Source organism: Lithobates pipiens, unplaced genomic scaffold (assembly GCF_037356315.1).
Source record: "Lithobates pipiens isolate NorthernLeopardFrog02 unplaced genomic scaffold, aLitPip1_a1.2 Scaffold_28, whole genome shotgun sequence".
NCBI classification, from domain to species: Eukaryota; Metazoa; Chordata; class Amphibia; order Anura; family Ranidae; genus Lithobates; species Lithobates pipiens.
The window spans coordinates 188844806-188870565 of NW_027507789.1; the positions used below are offsets into that span (position 1 = coordinate 188844806).

General features: G+C 41.3%; 1 protein-coding gene across 4 annotated transcripts in view; it reads right to left on the minus strand.

The window, feature by feature from the left end:
* Positions 1-25760, minus strand: part of SCN4A (sodium voltage-gated channel alpha subunit 4) — a 191432-nt gene that overhangs the window by 117927 nt on the left and 47745 nt on the right. The window contains exon 1 of one of the 4 annotated variants that reach the window (XM_077460161.1): positions 6173-6300. The exons of the other annotated variants lie outside the window; for them this stretch is intronic. The gene's annotated coding sequence lies outside the window, so the exon portion shown is untranslated. Of the gene's footprint in view, positions 1-6172; positions 6301-25760 lie in introns of those variants that run through there. 4 annotated transcript variants of the gene reach the window in all.

Below are 25760 nucleotides of genomic sequence, written 5' to 3' on the forward strand. Positions count from 1 at the left end.
CAGCTCCTCAGTACCATGGCGGCGTGCCCCATTATACCCCTTAAAGCGCCCGCCATACAGCTACGACGATTCACACAGGGGAGTCATTCTGCTGCCAAACGGCGGCGGGCAGTCGGCATGCGATTAAAGGGATAGCAAACCACAATTTTACACAAAACTGGCAGTCAAATTTACACAATTTCTTTTCTAGTATTCAGGTGATTGAGTGCTGCTTTTCTATACACAATTAAGTTTGCACCGTTCCATAACTTTTTTTTTACGTTGTTATGTTGTATGTTGTTGTTATGCATGCTTTGCAGCTTCTCCACTGTGATTTACATTCAATTCCTAATCCCGTGGTACCTTGCTGCCGTGGTACCTCCCCATATCCTTAAACTCCTTCTCTGAGCACCTCTATAGTTCAAAAGGCAGGCTCTGTGAAATGTGCGACACAGGAGTGCCTATGCACAGGGCATACTGAATATGTATCACAGAATTCAAGGAAGCAAATGTGTCAGGATCTTTACAAAGTTTACAAACTTCTAACTCTTTTAGATCAGGGGTCTCCAAACATTCTAAACAAAGGGTCAGTTTACTGTCCTTTAGGATTTAGGGGGCTGAACTGTGGCCAGTGGGAGTAGAAAATGCCCCATCATTGGTAGTTAGTAGGAGTAAAAAAAATTAGAAAAAAACACCCCTGTGGTTAGGAGGAGGAAGTATAGTGCTGCCATCATTGGTTTCCGTGTGAGGAATAGTGCCCCGTTGTAGGGGTAAATGGGAGAAATGGTGCCCCATTGTAGGTGTAAATGGCAGGAATGGTGCCCCATTGTAGGTGTAAATGGCAGGAATGGTGCCCCATTGTAGGTGTAAATGGCAGGAATGGTGCCCCATTGTAGGTGTAAATGGCAGGAATGGTGCTCCATTGTAGGTGTAAATGGCAGGAATGGTGCCCCATTGTAGGTGTAAATAGGAGGAATAGTGCCCCATCATTGGTGTCAGAGGAAGAATTTATGCTCCAGCATTGGTGTGAATTGGAGGAACAATACCCCATTGTTGATGTCAAAGGGAGGACTAGTGCATAGTATCTGTGGGAGGAATCGTGTCCCAAGGGCTGGCTAAAGGTAAGCAAAGGGCCACGTTCGGCTTTTTGTAAAAAAATAAAATAAAAACACAAACATTCCCCTCTAGGTGATCTATGTATACTGTAAAGATTTTTTAACAAACATTGTTGCAGATTCCTACTTTTTGTTATTCTGAAGAAATAGCTGTTTGTTTGTCCAAGTCCAAAGTGAATCTGTATGGGAGTGGTTTTATAATTATTTAGCTGTTGCACCTGCAGGGCTCTAATGAGACAAGCTGCAGGGTTTGCATCCCTTTAGACATGATTTCCCTTTTGGCGTATCTCACCAAAAATAACATTTTTGTTGCAGGTGATGCTCAAAATCTGATTTGTGTCTTAGTGGGAAAATCAGTAAGCCAATCACAAAAGCACAAAATGACACATCTAGGGGGCGTTCTGTACACATTCTGTGTACAGAACTCCTCCAGGTAGCCATATTACATTGTATTTTACAGAAAATTATAGCACTGCAGACTGAAAAGGGAAGTTATTGTTTTTAATAACATAAAAAAATTGCAATAGGACTATTGTGTGACAATAGTATTAGCTATATACATATTTTTTTTATTTGCGATTTTTTCCCCCCATGAAAGTGGAGTTACCCTTTAAATAATAACTGGTGATCCTGCCACGAATATCCTTTTTTAAAGACTTCCTGTAATAGGGTGCCAATGCTTTGTCCCTGTCTCTTAATTGTTTTGTTGTGTTGTCACCCTGTCTCATGCTTTCCCAAAGGAACTACAAGTGGATGTGCTGAAGCACATTGCACAGGCATGTTCAATGGTTGTCACCATGCCATGCAACCGGGTGTGCTTGTAGACAGTGGTTAGGGTTTACATCTACTTTCATATTTGGGTTGTTAAAATGTTACTAAGCCCACAACAGTAAAGTCAGTCTGTATAGGCAGTAAAGCATGCCTGTCATTCTCACTGTGGAACCTAAGGGACTAATCCTGTGCATTGTGTAAAAAGGCAGTTTGATCCCGTCTTCTCTCATCCTCCACTTCTTCCACAGTCCCCAGTCCATCTCCTGATAGAACAGAGCCGTGGGGGCACTCTGCACATGCTCAGTTTGGTTTGTTTTACTAGAGATTTCTTTTTTTTTTTTTGGAGTGGAGGGTGCAAGTGTTCAGCACTGTCCTGACAGAGGGTCAGGGGTCCTGCAGTCTTTTAGGACAATCAGAGGAGCATGAAAACTCCTTCTACAAGCTTTAACCAGTGCTCAGCCAGACACTTATAAAAGTCACACGACTGCTATACACTCCTGATGAGAAAATATATTTAGCAGTTTACATTTACTAAATGGTTGCATTTCTATGTTCGGAGTACAGTGTACAGTGTGAGACCAGATATAGTGTCTCACGAAAAATTACATTTTTGTTGATTTGTATCTTAGTGGATTTCTGTATACAGAACTCCTCCAGGTAGCCATATTACAGTGAAACAATTGGAGAATGAACCACCCCCCCCCCCCCCCCCCACAAGCTTTAACCAGTGCTCAGCCAGCCACTAATAAAGTTTAGAAGACTGCTATATACTGCTGATGAGAAAATGTATTTAGGAGTTTATATTTACTAAAATAATTGCACTTCTATGTTCTGTGTACTGTGGGAGACCAGATATAGTGAATGCAGTGTCCTGCGTTTAGTAACACTTTAACCACTTACTGCCCGGTCTATAGCAAAATGAAGGCTGGGCGGTAGTTGCTTTATCCTGACTGGGTGTCATATGACATCCAGCAGGATAACAGCCACTGAGTGGTGATCAGTCTGACACACCGCTACACCGATCTCGGTAAAGAGCCTCCGATGGAGGCTCTATACCACGTGATCAGCTGTATCCAATCACGGCTGATCACAATGTAAACAGGAAGAGCTCTTCTTCACTCGCGTCTACTTGCGTGTGTCAGAGATTGGCGGCTCTCCTGACAAGGAGGGGGTCTGCGCTAATTGTTTATCAGTGCAGCACCCCTAAGGATGCCCACACGGGACCACAAGGGAAGCCGCCAGGACCACCAGGGAAGCCCCCAGCATGTGGATGTACCCCATGGCCATCCACATATAAAAAAATATGCCCAATACATGCCAATCAGTGCCCACAAATGGGCACTGGCTGGCAACCTTATGGATCAGTACAGACAAGTGATGCCCAGCAAAGCCACCCATCAGTGTCCACCAGTGCCACACCTCAGTGCCCACCTATCAGTGACCATCATTGCCTATCCGTGCCACCTATCAGTGCCAACCATAATTACCCATCAGTGCCACCTCATCGGTGCCCATCGATAGCACCTTATCAGTGCCCATCAGTGCAGCCATATCAGTGCCAGTCATTAAAAGCGGAGGTCCATCCTAAAGTGGACCTTCCGCTCATTGGAATTCTCCCCCCCTCCGGCGCCACAATTGGCACCTTTCAGGGGGGAGGGGGTGCAGGTACCTGTACAGTACAGGTATCTGCACCCAATTCCGGCGTAGATTCTGCAGAAGGTACGCCCCTTTCCGCAGAATCTACGCCCCTTTCCGAAAGTCCCCCGCTGCCTGCTGGGAAACACAGGGATCCCAGAGACAGTGGGGACTATCCTTATTGCGCAGCGCGACTCGCGCATGCGCAGTAGGGAACCGGGAAATGAAGCCGAAAGTTCCACTTCCCGATTCCCATACCCAAGATGGCGGCGGCAGCACCCCGAGAGACGATCGAGAGATCGGCTTCGGGTGCCGACATCGCGGGCGCGCTCGGCGGGCAAGTGTCACTATTTAAAAAAAAAAAAAAAAAAAAAAAAAAAAAAAAAAACGCGGACTCCCGGCGGTCTCCCGCTTTAACCACTTTGCGTCGGGTGGACGTCCTGGGACGGCCTCAAATTTCCTGGGTCCCCCTCCTCCCACCGCCCTCTGGTGCTTCTACCGACTCGCCGCTTCCATCGGTGAGCCGGACACAGGGTCCGCCGGCCCCCGGATAATGATCATAGAGATTTCCGGCGGACCAGATGGTTGCCGGAGTCTCTATGATCGTTCGGAGGCCGGGCGGGGTGTTATGATGTCACGCCCGGCCTCTGCATTCAAATAACGGCGCCGCCTCGGCTGGTAAGCCGTGATCTTTTTTTATTTTAGGCTTCCCAGCCTAGAGGTGAGATGTGGGGTCTTCTTGACCCCATATCTCACTGTAAATAGGTCCGATCGTGCTATATTCCTATTACAAGGGATGTTTACATTCCTTGTAGTAGGAATAAAAGTAATCAAATTTTAATTTTTTTTTAAAGTGTCAAACTAAAAAAAATAAAAAGTTAAATTAACAATGAAAAAAAAAATAATTTAAAGCGCCCCTGTCCCTGTGAGCTCGTACACAGAAGCGAACGCATACGCAAGTCCCGCCTACTTATGAAAACAGTGTGCAAACCACACATCTGAGGTATCGCCACAAACATTAGAGCGAGAGCAATAATTCTAGCCCTAGACCTCCTCTGTAACACAAAACATGTAACCACTAAAAAAATTTAAAGCGTCGCCTATGGGGATTTTTAAATACCAAAGTTTGGCGCCATTCCACGAGTGCGTGCAATTTTGAAGCATGACATGTTGGGTATCTCTTTACTCGGTGTATCTTCATCTTTCACATTATGCAAAAAAATTGGTCTAACTTTACTGTTTTGTTTTTCTTTAAAGCATGAAACGCTTTCTAAAAAAAAAAAAAAAAAAAAGCGTTCAAAAAATTGCTGCGCAAATACCATGCGAGATGAACAGTTGCAACAACCGCCATTGTATTCTCTAGGGTCTTTGCTAAAAAAAAAAAAACAACATATATAATGTAATTTACTAGCAAAAAAATTATGAATTTTACATGTAGGAGAGAAATGTCAGAATTGGCCTGGGCGCGAAGTGGTTAAAGAAGAAAACGTACTTATTTACAAAAAATTTGAACAGAAACAAAGAAAAACTTTTTTTTTTTTTCTAAAATTGTCTGTCTTTTTTTATTTGTGGGAACAAAATGATTGGGTATAGTGTCGTATGACCGCACAATTGTCATTCAAATTGCAACAGCGCTGAAAGCTGAAAATCGGCTTGGGCAGGAAGGTGTATAAGTGCCTGGTATTGAAATGCTTAAATAAAAACTTCCAGGAGATAGTCCTCACAAACACACAGACAGCAAATGAGTGCCATACAGACAATATACTGGTCAGACTCAAGCTCAGCTACTCAACAATATCATAACTATGTACTTTTACTTTGCTAAAAAAAAAAAAAATCTGTATTTAGACAAATAAAAATACATAACCATACACATGAGATATATAGAATAAAAACATATGTAACCAAAATACTAACATTCATAAAACTTTCATAAGAAATAGTAACATTAGATGATGATGACTTTCACCAATGGCCGGGCACACAACGATTTTGCCCTAATTTTGCTATTATATTTCACACATTTTTTTTTTTTTTTTTTTTTTAGGTATTCAGAAGTTTTTCAGCGGATGGCCAACACATTGTTTTCAGAATGATCCAAAACTACAAACATTATTATAAATGAGGCTACGATTGCTTTAAATACAATTTTCAGGTTTTCTGTAATAAGATCTTCTTTAATAAAATCATTTGATAACAGCACTAACTAAAATGCCATTTTGCAATCTATCCAACTGATTCTTTGATTTTGAAAGTGACCAAAAACGGAAAAGCGACATCTACAGTATAGTACTGTACATCCGCAGTAACAAAATATCAGGGATTCTGCTGATTGGAGTAGAACATTTGGGTTTCTCAATTTATTTTTAACCAATTGTATCATACATTGAAATCAGTGTAAAAGCGAAAAATAAATGTAAAAATGAAAAACGTGTCTATAATTAAGAGGCAAAATATAAAGGGAATACTTGATAGTGTTTGTGCATAATTGTGAGACCATTAATTAAAAAGGAAATAAAATAGGATGACTTCAAATAAAGACACATTTGGGCAGGCCCAGGTAAAATCCAAAGCAGGTTTGCAATATATATTGACATGTCTACATCAAACAGAAACTTGCTTATCCAAGACAATAATATACAGAAAAAAAAAAAAGAAGAATATCATCTCACCAGAAAGGCACATCAAATAAAGTTCTTATAACAGCACAGCAAGCAATATAGATGTCTCTTTTCCGAGAAGTCTAGCAGCAGGCCAGCTAAATGTTGAACAAGCATCTGTTTGCATACATTTCCCTGACATGGATCTGATCTCTAAACATGGTAGGCAGATCAACTATCCACAAAACTACAGAACGGAAGCTGCTCCCCCTTGTATCTTGTAACTCGGTGAGATTTGAGCATCTAGGGGTGGAGAAAGCAGACCAGAACTGACACTTGGACAACACAACACTAACTGTCAAAGTAAAAGGGTCTTCAAATTAATTCTTATAATATACCTTTTATAAAGAGCAACAATGAGACTGTTATTGCTGACTGCCTTCTGAAAATACCAGTTGCCTGGCTATCGTTCTCACACTCTGACTTTAACATTGACCCAGGATAAGAAGGATAATGAAGGATTCCTCATTTATCTACATGTCCTGAGTCTGTGACTCAAAGCATAGAGAAGCCAGCATGGCATTAAGGCATATAGCATTTGGGAGTATGAAAAAAAAAAAAAAAAATCAGCAATGGCAGCCCCTATAATATTCTCAACAAAGATTTATTTAACCCCTTAGGTTTCAAACGTCGGGAGGCGGGCATTTCGGTCATGTGATCACTGTGATTGGCTGTCACAACAGTCACATGAAATGGAACGCTTTCCGTTACCCGCTGGTAACTGTTCTGAGGATTCACGCTCTTGGCACAGCGTGGTTTACATTTTTTGGTAGGCATATATGCGGCCTGTCTGCATTAAGGCCCACCCGCTGAGATACCACATATATGCATACAGCCGGCGTGAAGACGTTAAAGGATAAATTCACCTTTTTAATTAAAAAAATAATAAATGCACATCTTTTTTGCTGGTAAAAACAAAATGTGCATTTATTATTGTTTTTCACACTGGAGCCTGTAAAGCTCACGGGTGCAATGCCAGGATCCTGCAGACTCTCAGTACACCATCTGCCTATACACAGGTAGGCAGTTACTCAATTCCAGGAAGAATCAATGAATTATAAGAATGCTCACCAGCGCCCTCGCAGTTTATTGAGAACCACGAGCCTTTGGCTACGGTGGCCGACGGTACTTGTAGTTCATTTATCCACAGAACACTGTAAATGAATGATGTGGCGTGTGGGCAGAGCCGCACACAGCCACCCTATTTTTAAATTGTAACAGTATGAATGTGGGAACAGACCCGGGAAAATGCTGGCAGGGGTGATTAAACCTAGAAGGAATGTAAAATTATATTGCAAAAATTAAAGATAAAAAAGGGAGAAATGAAATACTCCACTAAAGGATATAAGCAAGTCTTTTTTGAGTATTATCAATTATTGTATAATGTAAATGCTACTCAAGACTTCGAAGACAGACAAAATAGAAGCCAAAATATAGAACAGTATCTAGAGAATATCCAGTTGCCGGGGTTATCAGAGGAGGATTGAAGTAAATTAGAAAAATATATCTCTAGTGATGAAATTGAGCAGGCGATTAGGAAAAGTGAGGGGGGTAAAAGTCCGGGTCCAGACAGATATACATCCCTATACTTTAAGAAGTTTATTGGTATCCTGGCTCCATTTTATCATTCTTACATGAACTCCATTGGGGAAGGCTTGAAAATCCGTCAAGAAGCCTTGGGGGCATATATATCACTTATAGGAAAGGAAGGAAAGGACCCAACAGTGCGCTCAAGCTTCAGGCCAACATCCTTGATCGATGAGGATGTTACAATATATGCTCGGATCGTGGCCGAGAGATTGAGACCCCTCATGCCTGATTGTATTGAGAAAGATCAAGCAGGATTTGTCCCCCGGAGGGAGGCAAGAGACAACATATTGAGAACAACTTTGTTAATGCATGCTGCAAAAAAGGGAAAGAAACCCACTCTCTTTCTATCAATAGATGCCGAAAAGGCCTTTGATAGATTAGATTGGGAGTTCATGGTACGGACACTGCATAGAATTGGCATGGGTCCACGAATGCTGAGGTGGATAGAGGCTCTTTATTCGAACCCTACGGCTAAAATTCAGGTAATGGAACCCTGTCGGATACCCTTTGGTTGTATAATGGTACATGACAGGGTTGTCCTCTTTTGCCACTACTTTTTGTGATCTCCCTGGAATCTCTTTTAACCCCCATAAGAGCCAACAAGAAAATTAAGGGAATAGAAGTTGCAGGACAGGAACATAAGATACCAGCATTTGCGGATGACATTATGTTATACATAACAAACCCGACACAGACACTCCCAGATATTTTGATGGAATTGAATGGCTATGGGCCCATCTCAAATTTTAAGATAAACATGAAGAAAACTGAGACACTAGATATCTCGGTTCCCCCAGATGAAGGTAGGGATCTTAGAATCCTATTCAGGTGGAGGAAAAGAGGATTGAAATATCTGGGAGTGTCTTTGTCAACACTAATAATGGATCTGTATCAAGATAATTATTTGCCCTTACTGAATAAAATCAAACAAGACCTAAAAGGCTACTTGGTTCATAGATTGTCATGGTTCGGCAGAATAAGCGTGATTAAAATCATGACCCTCCCAAAAGCCCTGTACATCTTCCTGTGTCTCCCGATAAATATCCCTGCTACTTAACTTTAAAACCTTTAGATTAATAATACAAAAATGTATATGGAATAATAAAGGGAATCGTATTTCATATAAAAAGTCTTGAGTAGACCAAAGGAGAGATAGGGACTATTTCTCCCAGATTTAGAAAAATACCATGAGGCAGCGTCGCTACGTAGAGTTTTGGACTGGGTCCACGGCTCTCCATATAAAAAATGGGTAACACTTGAGTCAGAATTGAGTAACTCTGCTCTAAACCAGATTATCTGGATTCCAACCTTACATAGAGGCCTCCCCAGGGATATGGCCCCAATTACCGCAGAGACATTTAGATTATGGGATAAATTATCTAAAAATAGATCTATGGAATATAATAGCCCTCTGTTACCCCTCACAGGTAATAACTACTTCTCTTCAGGTAAGGATAAACTATACTTAAAATGGACATCATCGGACCACCTAAGGTTAAAAGATTTTGAAAGGGAATGTTCTTTGTACATTACCTGAACTACAAGAAAAATATTGTAAAATGCCCTGATATGTATGGACGTATATTAACGAAGTGGTACTATGTCCCAATTAAATTACATAAAATTAACCCCGATCAATCATCTCTCTGTTGGAGGGACTGTGGGGAGGTGGGTACCCATGCACATATATGGTGGCAATGTCCTCTAATTCAGTCGTATTGGAGGGAAGTAGTGGATTGGATAAGTGCCAGTTCACACTGCAGGCGAGGCGAGGCGACTCCGACTTGCCTCGCCGCGACCTGCAGCGGCCTCGGCGGCGACTTGCAAATGACTTCTGTATAGAAGTCAATGCAAGTCGCCCCGAGGTCGCCCGAAAGTAGTACAGGAACCTTTTTTCTGAGTCGGAGCGACTCGAGTCGCTCCTCTCAGAACGGTTCCATTGTACAGAACGGGAGCGACTTGCGGGAGCAAGGCGAGGCGAGTCGTGTCGCCTCGCATCGCCCGCTGTGTGAACCGGCCCTAAAGAAGATTAGTGGGTCTGTAACGGAACTTGATCCCTGGCAATGCCCGTTTCATGTAATAGGGATACCGAGGAAGAAATATAGAAAAGCTATTACACCATTCTTGCTGAACGCAGCAAAGAAATTAATTCCGAAACAATGACAATCAAAAAATACTCCAACTATAAAGGATTGGTTTAGGGAGATAGATAAAATTAGATGTATGGAAGAAGTAATACACTTGCAAAATAATTCAGAAATAAAATATGTTAATACTTGGAAGTGCTGGTTGGAATTTAGACAAACTCAGACTTACATGAATTACGTGGGGAGTAACTAGATGCCCTGCTGTTTCCCCCCTCTCCCCATCTCTTCTTTTTCTCTCCCCCCCCCCCTTTTTTTTTTATTACTCTTTTTTCTTTTTTCTCACCTGTATAAAAAGGGATCACTTAGGGACTTAATAAAACAGATAAAGGGTTTTTTTTGTTTTTTTTCTTCCACTATTATCATTGGTTTTGTTTTTTGGGTTTTTGGCACATCACTATGGAGCGATATAAAGTTGTTAGAGAGTCGAGACTCTCTCCCCTTTATAATCAAGAGGCATTTTTGTTGAGGGAAGGGAGGGGAAGTTAGGGGAAGGAGGAAAGGGGAGAAGAAAAGTTTTTTTTTTCCTCTTTTCACTTGTATAAATAAGAATCACTTAGGAATTTATTAAAATAGATGTAGGTTTTTTTTTTTACCACATAGTTACACAGGTGGGAGGTGGGCAGCGCCCCCCCCCCCCTTTTTTTCCCACTAGTATAAAAAAATAATCACTTAGGGATTTATTAAAATAGATGTAGGGGTTTTTCTATCACATCGTAACACAGGTGGGTGGTGGACAGCGCCCCCCCCTTTTTTTTTTCCCTTTCTCCTTTTCCTCCTTTTCTTCTTCCATTTTGTTTCTTTTGGGTTCTAGGCGCATCACGAAGGAGAAATACAGAGTTGGTGGAGAGTCGTGACTCTCAACTCTTCATAATTAAAGTTTTTTTTTTCTCTTGTCTTTCTCCCAGAAGAAGAAGTCACTATATCACATACAAGGTAAAAGACACACTATATGGGTTTACACAAACTCAAATATGGGATTAAGGGAACAATGATGGGAGATAAACTGGGGGGAATTGGGGGCTAATTAATTAGATATTAATTAATAAGAATAATAAAATATTATTAAAATAAGTGAGTAGGGGTAATAAATTATATCAGGAAGAGGAGGGGAGATGGGGGGACTACTCTTGACTTCTTTGAAAAGCATTCATGTGTTGTGTTTACTGTGGTCTTTTTTTAATATATATATATATATATATATATATAGTACAAGGATGTTTACATATAAGAATTTGTAATAATGTGGAATGTTTTCTGTATATGTGAAAAAATTATTAATAAAAATAATTGAAAAAAACAAAACAAAAAGAAAACTAACAGCAGTTGCGGAGAGATCAGAAGAAATTCATCTGGTTCAGAAGGTCGTGATCGTTTGATCAACTTTTGTCGAAGGGACATTTTGTAAAATCGTTTGTTGATCAGCAGCCGCAGCCAATTTGCCACCACGCTCAAAACCATCCCCACTAAATAGGTGGGTCTTACATGGTCCACAGAAAATCATCAAAGTCACTGGGGAAATATTGAGTAATTCAAGGGAACCTAACCTTTCTAAATTTCTTAGCCTTACGGCCGACAGTTTTACCTTTACTAAATACCATGCTATTTTTGCAACTATTATTGACCACAAAGCCTTGGCCAGGGTTTGTTTGGCTGTCGTAAAAATGAAAGATATGAGTCCGAATTAATTAACAGTGCAACTGATTGGTTTCAGGTTGAGTAGGTTTTCAGATAGACTCATAGTAATAATTTGGCCCACTACAGTGAATAATAATTGATACACTCTAGTTCAGGAACGCTTAATCCTGGGACTCCAACATATATGAGCTAACCTATTCACTGCTCCGTAGCCTCTAAACTTGAGGGTTATAGCCACCCTGTTCGAACCTAGACAGTTATTGGGGCACCATGTACCAGCAAAGTAAAATGTTATAATATTCTACAAAGAACATAGTATCAGGTGATTTGTGGGCTATCGTTTCCCAAATCTGAGACCATAAAGAACTACTGAAAGCCCCATCCCATAGAGAAACATAAGGCAGGGGATGTTGGCTGTCAACGTATGCGTGGGAGCTATAGAACGTAGAGATAATGCCAATACATATGCCCCAAAAAAAAAAAAAAAAATGTCTTTATCAGTTTAGGCCAATATATATTCTGCTACATACTTTTGGTAAAAAAAATTCCATTGAGCATATATTGATTGGTTTGCGCAAAAAGTTATAGCACCTACAAACTATGGGATAGATTTAGGGACTGTTAATGAATTTTTTTACTTTTTGCCGATAATGGTGGCCATATGCGTTTTTTAGCGGGACTGTGACATTGTGGCGGACAAATCTGACACTGAGTGACAATTTTGAGGACCAGTGATGCCAATACAGTGATCAGTGTTATAAAAATGCACTGATTACTGTATAAATGACACTGGCAGGTAAGAGGTCAACATCAAGGACGATCAAAGGGTTAAATGCTTCCTAGGGTGGTGCTTACTATGTGGGGCGGTGTCACACTGAAGGAAAAGAGAGATCTGTGATTCAGCTTAGCTGAATCACAGTATCTCTCTTTCCCTTCCTAACAGATTTGCCATTTACACAGGCAGACGGTTGATCTGTCTCTCCTGAGAACAATCGGCAGGGCGCAGCCCCACAGCGGGAGCAGCGTGCCCCCTAAACTGCGTGCATGAAATCATGTACAGGTATGTGATTTTGCACAACCGGGCCACCCTGTTGCAGTAAATCTACATGGGGCGGTCCGGAAGCTGTTAAAGTATAACTAAAGGCAAAACTTTTTTGTTTTGGACAGAATGCAGAAGGATTAGAACACCTATTAGGTTTTTATTGCGGTCTGTGTCCCCATTAGGGAGATTCACCCTCTCTCTATTTGTCCTGTTTACCATTATCATTGAAAGTGAAAGTAAAAGGAAATCCCAAATTTTGAGTTGTCCCAAAGTAATAGAGGGGAAATCTTCCAATGGGGACACTAGTTCTGGTGACCTGGTGACCTGGTGACCTGGGACCCCCCCCCCCCCCCCCAAGGAATTCCCTTCATTTCCCAGGATTTCCTCTCACTTCTTTTTTTTGCTATGGGACAGGAAGTTAAGGTAAATCTCCCCAATCAGATACAGATGGGGAAAAAAAAAGGGTTATGACCCTCCCTTACTCTATTCGAAATAAAAAAAAAAAAAAAAAAGGATTTGCCTATAGTTTTACTTCAAAAACAGGAATACAAAACATAATGACGGTCATCTTAAGGCCTTGTTTAGTCTTGCGGTTGGAGGGGGGGGGGGCAAAAATGCATGGTTGAGCTGCATTTTTGCTGCTTGCCAACTAACCCACCCCCTCTCCCCCTTAAGTTACATGCCGTGGGTGTAAGGCTTGAGCGGAGGCATACCAGAAGTGACATTAGCAGATGTACATTTCTAGTACTTGTGGATATTATGCTTTTTCCAAGTTATTGTAATGAGAGTGAGGCTATTTTTATGAAAGAAAGGCAGTTTATTTTATCTGAAATGATATCACACTATGGGAAGTCTTTTCCACACTTTTGCATAGCCTGGGCAAGGCTAAGTACCGACATAGGGGAGCATCATAGAGGAGAACTGACCCGGATGTCAGGAGAGAACAACTAGAGGGCCCCTAGTGGAAAGCGGGTATTGGAGGACCACCTTATTTGGAGGATTATTAATATATGCCTGTCAGAGCTGGGCTCAGCCCTTCCTTCTCTGAGCTGGCCGCTTAGCTGTCGGCTAATTGCCAGCTCCTATCTCTCCACAGTTACTCAGCTGTTGATGATCCTGCTCGTCAGTCCTGCCTACTTAAGCCACCCAGTCCAGAGGAGCTCTGCCTTCGCCTTGGTTACATCACAAGAAATTATTGCCTGCACTGATGTTTAAAGACTGCCTTTGCTGATATTCCTTCTGGCTCTGGATCCTGCTTGCTGTTCCATTACATTGATCCCTGACTTCTGGCTTGGCTGACTATCCGTTCTGGTTACTGAACTCTGGCTATGTTTTTGACTACATTTGTCCTTTTTACTTTTATTATTAAACAAGTGTGATTTAACTGTACTTCTGTCTCGGTCTGATTTCATGGTTTCTGACAATGCCTTAATACAAGTGCTAAGAAGGTGAGAGTCCAGAAAACACAGTGAAGTTACAGCAATATTTTAGAGGAAATACAGAAGTTTATATACCTTACACAAAGGTTATATATATATATAATACAAGAGACTTGTGCAATTCGTTTCGTACGAATCCGAAAAAATTTTTTTTACGCATATGAATTCTGTACAAAATACGAAATTTTGTTTATGAATTTTGGATCCAAATTCAAATTTTTTTTAATTGTTACTAAAAGTTAACTAACCTAAAAAGTTAAAAACCCAGGAAGTCAGTGCAGCACAGGGATGTGGGGAACCCCTCATAATGATAAATTCATCGTAATGAACATTCGCTATTTTAACAAAAGGTTTACAAATCTAACGAAAATTCGTATTTCAGATGAATCCGAATTGAATTTTCGGACACAAATTACGAAATACTATTTTTTTTTAATACGAAACGGAACAAAAACTAAAGAAAGTTTTTGATGGCACCCATGTCTATGGACTACCAATATTGGAGTATTTGAGACACACACAAGATTCTGTTTATTATCAATTTTTTTTTTTGATCAAATATCACCTGTATGGCTTGATTTGCACGTTTTAATATTATTAGGACCTTATGATCAATTATGTTTCTGCATTAATTGCACTTTTCAGTCCCACATTTGACGTATTACACTTTTATTGCTTGTTTTGCACAATATTTACAGCAGTCTTTTGCACACGTTTAGGCAGCTCTGCACCATTTATTGTATACTTTATGCACTTTATAGCTGTGGGAACGCTACCAGAGCAGTTTGTTAGTTTTGTTATAGTGCTTTACTTATTAGGAGTGATAGGGTGGGAGTACACCACATATATTTATTCCATATTTACTAAGCTCTCAGGCTGGAAAGCTACCAACTCTTGTGCTTTGTACAAAATCAAAGTGTGTATAATTCATAACATGCAATTTCATTACACCTTTCAAGGTAAATTGTATAGGAAATGTAATAGAATTTTCTAGAAAAGCACATGAATCACAGTTTTAAGCCTTGGCATACTTTGTACATGGCCCACTCCACTACACTGGCCAAAAGCTTGAAATATTTCATTATAGCATATGTAAAAAATAAATAAAAAAAAAAAACAGATCTATTGTCATGACAATAAGAGTACTGTGAAAACCAGTCCCTTGAACCATTAGCAATTCAGTCAGGCAATATAGAAAAATGTACTGTGTGCGATATTGTTATTTTTTTTTTGTGTGTGCATGCAGATTTGACTTCTTCTGGACTGGTGTGCAATTTGATTTTTATACACAATTAAGTCTGGAACATGACCTTGTCAAGCTCCTTGATATACTGTATAGAGTATGATTTACATACTTATAAACAAAAAGTGAATGTTCACCGAATAATTCATGTGAAGCTGTATTAAAGCCCAACAAGTAAATTAAAATAAATACATAAATAAGTAAAGTGCTTTCTTCCTACATACTTGCCCATTCAAGGTACAGATAGTGTCAATCTTCTTCCACCTGAATGACACCCAGCATTATTCAATCCACTTACTGCAAGCCCAGGGAGTAAAAAAAAAAACAAAAAACAAAAAAAACACACCCTTCAAGTCCCTTTGATGCTTTTTGTGTGGCACTTGGAGGCCCTGCAGAAGTAATCTGTGTTCCCTATTACTCTGTTATAGTGATGATTTATAGCAGCCTCATGAGTAATATGTCTCCAGTCTATGACTGTCTCCTGAAGCAGGTCTCCGGTCTCCAATAACTCCTATTGGAAATTCACACTCTTTGACAGTCTCCTGCAGGATGTCGGCAGTTTCTGTCTGCATTCTTTGACCATCTCTTATAACATGTCCACACTCTCTGACCATCTCCCCTATTATGTCCACACTCTCTGACCATCTCCCCTATTATGTCCACACTCTCTGACCATCTCCCCTATTATGTCCACACTCTCTGACCATCTCCCCTATTATGTCCACACTCTCTGACCATCTCCCCTATTATGTCCACACTCTCTGACCATCTCCCCTATTATGTCCACACTCTCTGACCATCTCCCCTATTATGTCCACACTCTCTGACCATCTCCCCTATTATGTCCACACTCTCTGACCATCTCCCCTATTATGTCCACACTCTCTGACCATCTCCCCTATTATGTCCACACTCTCTGACCATCTCCCCTATTATGTCCACACTCTCTGACCATCTCCCCTATTATGTCCACACTCTCTGACCATCTCCCCCATTATGTCCAGAGTCCCTGACCATCTCCCCTATTATGTCCACACTCTCTGACCATCTCGCCTATTATGTCCACACTCTCTGACCATCTCCCCTATTATGTCCACACTCTCTGACCATCTCCCCTATTATGTCCACAGTCTCTGACCATCTCCCCTATTATGTCCACACACTCTGACCATCTCCCCTATTATGTCCACACTCTCTGACCATCTCCCCTATTATGTCCACACTCTCTGACCATCTCCCCTATTATGTCCACACTCTCTGACCATCTCCCCTATTATGTCCACACTCTCTGACCATCTCCCCTATTATGTCCACACTCTCTGACCATTCTCCTCGATTATGTCAAAACTCTCTGACCATCTCCCCTATTATGTCCACACTCTCTGACCATTCTCCTCGATTATGTCAAAACTCTCTGACCATCTCCCCCATTATGTCCAGAGTCCCTGACCATCTTTCTTTTTATGTCCACAGTCTCTGACCATCTCCCCTATTATGTCCACACTCTCTGACCATCTCCCCCATTATGTCCAGAGTCCCTGACCATCTTTCTTTTTATGTCCACAGTCTCTGACCATCTCCCCTATTATGTCCACACTCTCTGACCATCTCCCCCATTATGTCCAGAGTCCCTGACCATCTTTCTTTTTATGTCCACAGTCTCTGACCATCTCCCCTATTATGTCCACACTCTCTGACCATCTCCCCTATTATGTCCACACTCTCTGACCATCTCCCCTATTATGTCCACACTCTCTGACCATCTCCCCTATTATGTCCACACTCTCTGACCAGCTTTCCTATTATGTCCACGATCTCTGAGCATCTTTCCTATTATGTCCACAATCTCTGACCATCTCCCTGATTATGTCCACAGTCTCTGACCATTTTTCCTATTATGTCCACACTCTCTGACCATCTCCCCTATTACGTCCAGTCTCTGACCACCTCCCCTATTACATCCACAGTCTCTGACCATCTCCCCTATTACGTCCACAGTCCCTGACCATCTCCCCTATTACGTCCAAAGTGCCTGACCCTCTTTCCTATTATGGCCACAGTCACTGACCATCTTTCCTATTATGCCCACAGTCTCTGACCTTTTCTTGTATAATGACCATAGTCTTTGACTACTGTATATCCTGTTGTGGGTCTGCTCTCTCTGATGAATGTTCACTGAGTTTTACATGTGGCCCTTTGGTGATGTCGGGGGCTCACACTTGAGAACCCCCATGCCAAGAGAGTAGACCATCACAGCTCAAAGCAATGCTTCACCAAGCTAAACTGGGCTCACAGAGGAAGATTGCAAAGAACAGCATGCAAGAAGAAGACTGACTGGACAGGAGACCACAGGAAAAGGTATGTATACACAAAACAAAAAAAAAATATATATATATAGCTGTTGGTGTGTACTAGGGCTTCAGGATGGGGGAAGGCATGAAGGAAAGGCTCCCACTGCTATCAATCTGCCCATTGAGGGGGGAGACAGCGGTGAGGGGCGCTGCTCTTGTGCACGTCGCTGGATCAGATCAGGCTCAGGTAAGTATAAGTGGGGACTGGGAGGATCCAGCAGCAGAGAAGGCTTTGTACCTTAGTGCATAGAATGCATTAACGTGAAAAACCCTGAGGCCTTAGAACCACTTTAATTTCTATCATCTAATAATGTGCAAGGCAAAATCTTTTTTTTTTTTTTTTTTTTTTTTTTTAGGCTAGGTTCACACTGGTGCGCTGCAGGAACCACAAAGATTCCTGTGTGTTCCTGCATCACATCTGAATTGCAGGCAGGTTACACTGACATCTGCGAACCACTGCAGGTGTCAATATAAAGTTAAAGACAACCCAAATCGGTTTGCAAAACGCAGTGCGAACTGTGGAATCGTATCTCATGGGTCTGAACAACCATGTGACCCGATTCCAGTGCGGACCAAAAAAAAAGCATGCTGCATCATTTTCACGATTTCAGCCATACAAGCCATATAGCTGAATCTGCATCGCACAGACATTGCATGTGATGTGCACAGGAATGCAGTCGTGAATCACATGCGATGTCTGCAATCGCATAAGTGTGAACCCAGCCTAAGACCCCATTCACATTAGATTTTCTGCAGACTTTTTGTCTTCAGATTTACCAAAACCATGTAGGGCAAGGGCCTGTCTGATTGCATACAAATTGAAACTCTTAACGTTTGACCTCATATTAGATAGTTTTGGTAAATCTGAAGACAAAAATCTGCAAAAAAAAAAATCGAATAGTGTGTGTCGGGTCTACGTCTCCTGCACATGACTGGGCATTCAAGGTAAACGCCACTTTACTTTATTCACTAAGCCATGTGCACATTATTTACTCATTGAATGATTTATACTGCAAATGTGTATTTCTATTTCCCCATTAAACATATACATTATCTGTACATTTCAGATTTCTGAGCATCTTAAAATTGGAAAGTTGGTTACTACATTCTATCAGTTAACGGTGTTGTAAATGAGTTGGTTTATTATAAACAAGGCTATAAGTATACACCAATGAGCAATGTTGCATTTCACACATTTTTTTTAAGATACTTCAACCGTACATAAAGTAACAGAGTGCACATTACAGGATATGGACACGGTATTCAGTTTCATTCTCTCCATATGTTCCTTCTGAGACAGCAATAAGTCAAGCGCACCAGCACTTGCTGTGTCCACATCAGGATCTCATTAACAGGAAACAAATTGCAGACCCATAAACCCATTGGTATCCCTATTGGTATACGTGTCACTGCAATGTTCACATCTGTTCACTATTTTTATAGGAGGTTCAATTTCATGGCTCATAAGACTGTTACACAAGTTCTACACCGAGGCTGGGTTCACAATGGAGAACACAGCGGCTCGCAGGAGGAGTCCGGTGCGTCTCCATTCACCATTTCAAGATTTCATCCCACATTTTTGGCTCAATTGGGACCTAAAACAGACCAAAAAAAGATGCACAGAACCCCTATGCAATTCACACCAGAGCCGCTGTGGAGATGAGTGAACAAGCTCCATAGAGAGCCGGTCACAATCTCCTGCTATGTGAATTGGATTCGGCAAAACCGCATCCAATTCACAATAGTGTGAACCCAGCCTAATGCTGGCCATACACTATACGAAAAATCGGCCAAAACTCAGTCATTTAGACAGTTCGGTCATTTTTCAGCCAGTTAATGGCCACAAAATCGATAATCGTTGAGACTTTTTTTGAGCCAAGAAAAGTTTGGAAATTTTCTGCCCAACGAACGATAAATTGAAAGGTTAATGTGTCTCCTGTCTGAAATGTTTGCACTAGGTATATGTAAAAAAACGAACAAAAAATGCATTCATTTATGTCCACTGAACAATTTATCGGTCATTACATGATGGCACTATCATTTGCGCTCACGGCCGAATGTTCGTTTTTCGAAAATGGGTTCGGCTGATTTTTCGCATAGTCAAGTGTATGGCCATTCATTGACAGGTGTATTTGACCCGCTGTTGACCTCCTTCTCATCTGCATTTCACCCACTTCACGTAGGGCTTGCACTCCCCCTAGACTTGTATGGGAATGCAAAACTTACTTTAAGAGAACAAAAGCCTGTCAATACGGACTCTTAAGGCTGTTTGGCTCAAGCTATCCTGTAAACCCCATAAACACTATTAGATTTTTTGCAGGTTTTTGTCGTCAGTTTTACCAAAACCATATGAGGTCAAACCTTAGGAGTTTCAATTTGTATGCAATCAGGCAGGCCCTTCCACTACAAGGTTTTAGTAAATCTGAAGACAAAAGTCTTCAGAAAATCTAATAGTGTGTAGGTTTACTTAGGCCCCATACACACTATTAGATTTTCTGCAGGTTTTTGTCTTCAGATTTACCAAAACCATGTAGTGGAAGGGCCTGCCTGATTTCACACAAATTGAAGCTCTTAAGGTTTGACCTCATATTATATGGTTTTGGTAAATCAGAAGACAAAAATCTGCAGAAAATCTAATAGTGTGTATGGGGTTTAAAGGATAGCGTGAGCCAAACAGCCTTAAGAGTCCGTATTGACAGGCTTTTGTTCTCTTAAAGTGAGTTTTGCATTCCTCCTTACAAGTCTAGGGGGATGCAAGCCCTACGTGAAGTGGTTGAAATGTAAAATGAGAAGGAGGTTAACTGCGGGTCAAAAACACCTGTCAATGAATTCTGAATGATATCATAAGTTTCTCAAACTGATGCTATAAACAAGCGCTAAGCCGATCTACACCCAAAATGGATGACATTTACTCATTGGGGGTTATTTACTAAAGGTAAATCCACTTTGCACTGCAAGTGCACTTGGAAGTAAAGTCGCTGTAGATCCGAGGGGGACATGCAAAGAAAGTAAAAAACAGCATTTTAGCTTGCACATGATTGGATGATAAAATCAGCAGAGCTTCCCCTCATTTCAGATCTTCCCCTCAGATTTAGAGTGACTGCACTTCCAAGTGCACTTGCAGTGCAAAGTGGATTTGCCTTTCATAAATAACCCCCAAAGTGTATTATGTGGAGTAAAAGCAGGCTCAAATTGGGACTTTCAACTGGGGGTTATTTACTAAAGGCAAATCCACTTTGCACTACAAGTGCAAACTACAAGTGCAAAGGGCAACTTGAATTTGCACTGAAAGTGCACTTGGAAGTGCAGTCACTGTAGATCCGAGGAGGACATGCAAGGAAAATAATAAAACACATTTTATCTGGCATATGATTGGATAATAAAATCAGCAGAGCTTCCCCTCATTTCAGATCTATCCCTCAGATTTACGGCGACTGCACTTCCAAGTGCACTTTCAGTGCACTTTGCACTTGTAGTGCAAAGTGGATTTGCCTTTGGTAAATAACCCCCACTGTGTATTATAATCATTTGACAGGTTTGTTTTTTTCCCCCAGCTAGGTCCGTGTATGCACTTTGCACTCCTATTCAATACTATGAATGAAACAAGATCTATGGATGGAGGAGACAGACTTCTCAATCTTCCATTCATAGATTCTCGTTTCATTCATAGAAGCTGTAGTTTAGCTTGTATGAATGGAGGAGCTGGGTAGAAAGGATAGGCATGATTGGGGACTCCTGATGAGAGCCTGACGGTGCCTTAGCTCTAATAACCTCTGCTGCACCAGACGATTATGAAAGTGGGGGTAGGTGGGGGGGCATCATTGCAGGAAGGTGCCACCTAGCAGAAGAGGCATCAGCACAAGGGATACATCGTACTGAGTGTAAGTTATATCCCTTGTGCTGATTTTAGTGTTTTTTGGCTGCACTTGGGCTTTAAGGCTACTCCCATCAGACACTTTGATTGCAAGTCTGAAGAGAACAGTCCGCTTTATAATGTCCAGCATTTGTCACGGTCGGACTGCGGATCTCACACTGATCAATGTTAGAATGTTGAAATGTCTCAACTTGAGACCAACTGCCCAGCAGGTCTTATTAGTAATAGTTCTGGTCTGAGGGTCCAAATGACCCCCTGCCCTCCTTCCCAGTCCTCAAGTTGTCATTTGCAAATCCGCAACCAGGATTTCAATGAAGGGCGACATTGTATGAATTTGAGAAAGTTTTTGACTCCCCAGCAGTACATAATTACCTTTCTTCTGTTTGACTGATGTCCTGTTCAGTCCCTGGGGGCAAGGAAAGGAAGCCCTGTGCAAGCACTAAAGCTGGCCTTACATCTGTAGAATTTCATTCAAAGTAGAAAAATCACTTGTTCAATGGTATTCTCATGAATTAGACTAATTTCAAATTACTTTTGGTTAAAGTACTATATTTCGATTTTTCGGAGCACAAACGATCTACTTCCGGATTAACTTTGACAAGGTCAAAGTGGTGTTGCCACCAAAAAATAAAAAATTGTTTAAAATTCTTAAAAAAATTAATACAAATAAAAATAATTGTAAAATAAAATTTTTTACTCACCTCTAAATGCCTGTTGCTAGGGGGTCCCTCGTAATCTGCCTTCTTCTTTGCCCGGGCTGGTGACATCACTTCACTCTCGTGCCGCACAGTCACCTGGGACCTGTCACGTGTCCCAGGTGACTCTGCAGCGTATCACAGCGCCCTGCGCCGCTCGCGCATGCGCAGTGGGTGCCCGGCTGTGAAGCCACAGCAGGGTGCCCACAGTACGAATGACGGCGCCGCGAGGGGGGCGCTTTGTTCCCCCGCATCGCTGGACCCTGGGACAGGCAAGTGTCCAATTAATTACATTTTATTTTTAAGGGGTTACCCCACTTTAAGACTAATTACAATTTTCTTGGCCGTGAGCAAATTCAACAATTAGAAATTAGTTAATTCCCATTAGATTAAACATAAATTTTCCATCCTTGTCCTTCAGTTTGTTTCCTCGCTCTGGTCAAAAACAAAAGTTAAAAATTGTCCCCTTTAACTTTTAGATAACCACAATCTAGGACAATTACATCTTTAAAACAAAGTTCTACAGGTCTAAGGCGAGATTAGGTTGCTATAGTCAGAGCTCAGAACAGTTTGGGGACTTCTTACCAATCACCATGCACCAGAATTGTCCTTGCTCTGTTTTCTTTAAGGGGGCAGCAGTTTCGATTTTCAATAAACATTTCACCACTTATGTCAATAACCAGCATCATCAGAGATGGTCTTTTAAAGGAAAAGATCCATAAGCCGCACATCATGAAGCAGACTCATGTGCATGAAGTGAGATAAATGTCAGCTTCTGCCCGGACTCCAGCCAGGCCACACCCCAACGCGTTTCACTCTACCACTTGGAGCTTATTAATGATTAAGCTCAAAGGGGAGGAGCGAAACACATTGGGGCATGGCCTGGCATGGGTCTGCTTCATGATGTGTAGCTTATGGATCTTTTCCTTTGACATTGCTGCAGCTTGGAGCTAGGACGAGCTCCCTGTCCCTGTCTGCACTCACAGTGGTCTAGTTGGACTTTACCTCTCTGAGTGGAACCTAAATTTTGTCTTTTCGGATCACAGATGGTCTCTGCAGCCTTTTCACCCAATTCTTTACTGACATTTTTGCTGAGAATTTTGGCCTACAGCTGGCATAATGGTTTTATGACTTGTAGAATCTAAGGAAAGAAGTTCTTACAATTTTGCATGATTTGTTCCCAATTTTTCACTTTTTTTTATGGGTTACCTTTTCGTTTCACCTCCTCACTTCAACCTTCCAAGACAAACATTAACATTTTTTAAAAAGGAGACAAAATTTTGTGTCAAAGGAGGGGAAATAGGTCAAAGCATATCAAAAAAAATTAAAAAAACGTTCTTTGGCCAGCTTTATGCATGTGGATAATTTAAATTTTTCCCACAAATGTTTTGAATTTCACGGTATTTCTATTTGTTTGAGATTGTCGGAACATGAACTCTTGCCCTGTCACTGCACCAAGACACAGAAGTGTATTCAGTAGTATATATATAAATCAATATCTACCCTTCCACTGATTTGTATTCACAGACAGGGGAAGAGTGACTCCTAGCAATAGGACTGCTATGAAGCGATTCCAGGCACAAGGCTGACTCTTCAGCTGCCATTCCAGATCATCCAAAGGAGCATGGAGGGGTCAAGTTTCCTCAGCCTGATGACTCTGTTCATTCCTTCTAAAGAACGGATAAAGCTGAGAGTGAGAGACGCATGAGGAGGGCAGCAAGAGTAAAACAGGGCACAAACTAACATCCGAGGTCCCAATAGCAGCCCTCCCTCTTTTGCATTCTCCGTCCCATTCCCTACTATTTTACACACTTAAAAATGGCTTCGTTTCCGCTCCTAACTAAATTCAATCTGGAGTTGGAATGAACCTTTCTCCTGTCGGCAGGATTAGCTGTGAACTGATACCTTCCTTCAGGCATTATAAAGCACATGGACATATGCCAGTTCTTTGGCCTGTCTTCCTCGCTGCTTCTATTTGGAACTAGACTCATCTTAAGGATAAAATGCCTTTTGCAAACCTCAATACTCTTTGTACAGGGAACTTGTAAAGTACATCATTTATGCTTCCATCACAACTGCCCAAAAGGAAAGTGTGAATATACCGCAGAATAAAATCAACACAATACCACAGAAATGGTCAAACTGGCAACTTTTTAAAACATGGAAAACTATCCATCTAGCATAGTGGTCTCTAAACTGTGGCCGGGGACCAGATGCGGCACTTTGTTTGCCTTTATTCGGCCCATGGATCACTTTTCCTCCCACTGATACAAGACATTATTCCTCACACTAACGCCAACAATGGGGCATAATTCCTGCTACTGAAATCAATAATGGGGCTCTTTTTCTCCCACTGAAGATAACGATGTGGCACTATTCCTTAAACTGACACCAACAATGGGGATCCATTCCTTCCACTGATACCAATGATGGGGCACTATTTCTTCCACTGATACCAACGATGGGGCACTATTTCTTCCACTGATACCAACGATGGGGCACTATTTCTTCCACTGATACCAACGATGGGGCACTATTTCTTCCACTGATACCAACGATGGGGCACTATTTCTTCCACTGATACCAACGATGGGGCACTATTTCTTCCACTGATACCAATGATGGAGCACTATTCTTTCCGCTGACACCAACAATGGGATGCTATCCCTCCTTCTGACACCAAAGACAGGGCACTATTCCTCCCCCTATTACCAAAGGTGCATTGTTTACACCCACTGATGCCAGGACAATTTCTAGTCTCAATGACTACAGTCCGGCCCCCTAAAGTCTGAAGGACAGTAAACTGGCCCTTTGCTTAGAAAGTTTGGAGACCCCTGATCTAGCAGATCACATCATGAATCAACAGGGAATGTGTCTTCAATAACAAAGAACATTAAGATTTTGAGTATGAAATCACCTCATCTCAGCATCCATGATGTCACAGCCTAAGCAAAAATTACATGGTGTCTGGTGTGTGGTTAGTGCTTCCTATGACAGGGGTCTGCCAGTTTGAATAGCCAAACACTCCCTGTAGAATCTATGAGAGGGTCAACAAGAAGTGAAGCTAGCTTATAATGGTAATATAAATCTGTCCACGGGTAGATATATTATATAACTCTATATTATAAACATACAGTTTGTCACAAAAGTGAGTACACCCCTCACATTTTTGTAAATATTTTATTATATATTTTCATGTGACAACACTGAAGAAATATAAAAGTGAAGTACTAATGCGCTACAAGAAGTGTAAACGATACGAGTAATAAAGTGCTTAATGCAAAAGGTAAATATAAAGCTGCTGAACTTCTGTAGTGTTGCCAGCACCAATGAATAAATGTAAAATATAGTGAAGCAGTGCTAAACTCTAAACAATCCTTTGATATAAAGTGCTAATAATATCGCACTTCCGAAATGTGCAGAACAGTGCGATACAATGGCATCAAAGAAATTTTAAGCCAGCAAATACAAGGATACGTGATCCAATAATAAAGTGTTTTCCAAAATACCTCAAGGTACTATGCAATACACAACCACTGTCTTGCTAAATAATCTGAGGGTAAAGGTGACGGACTGACCAAGCA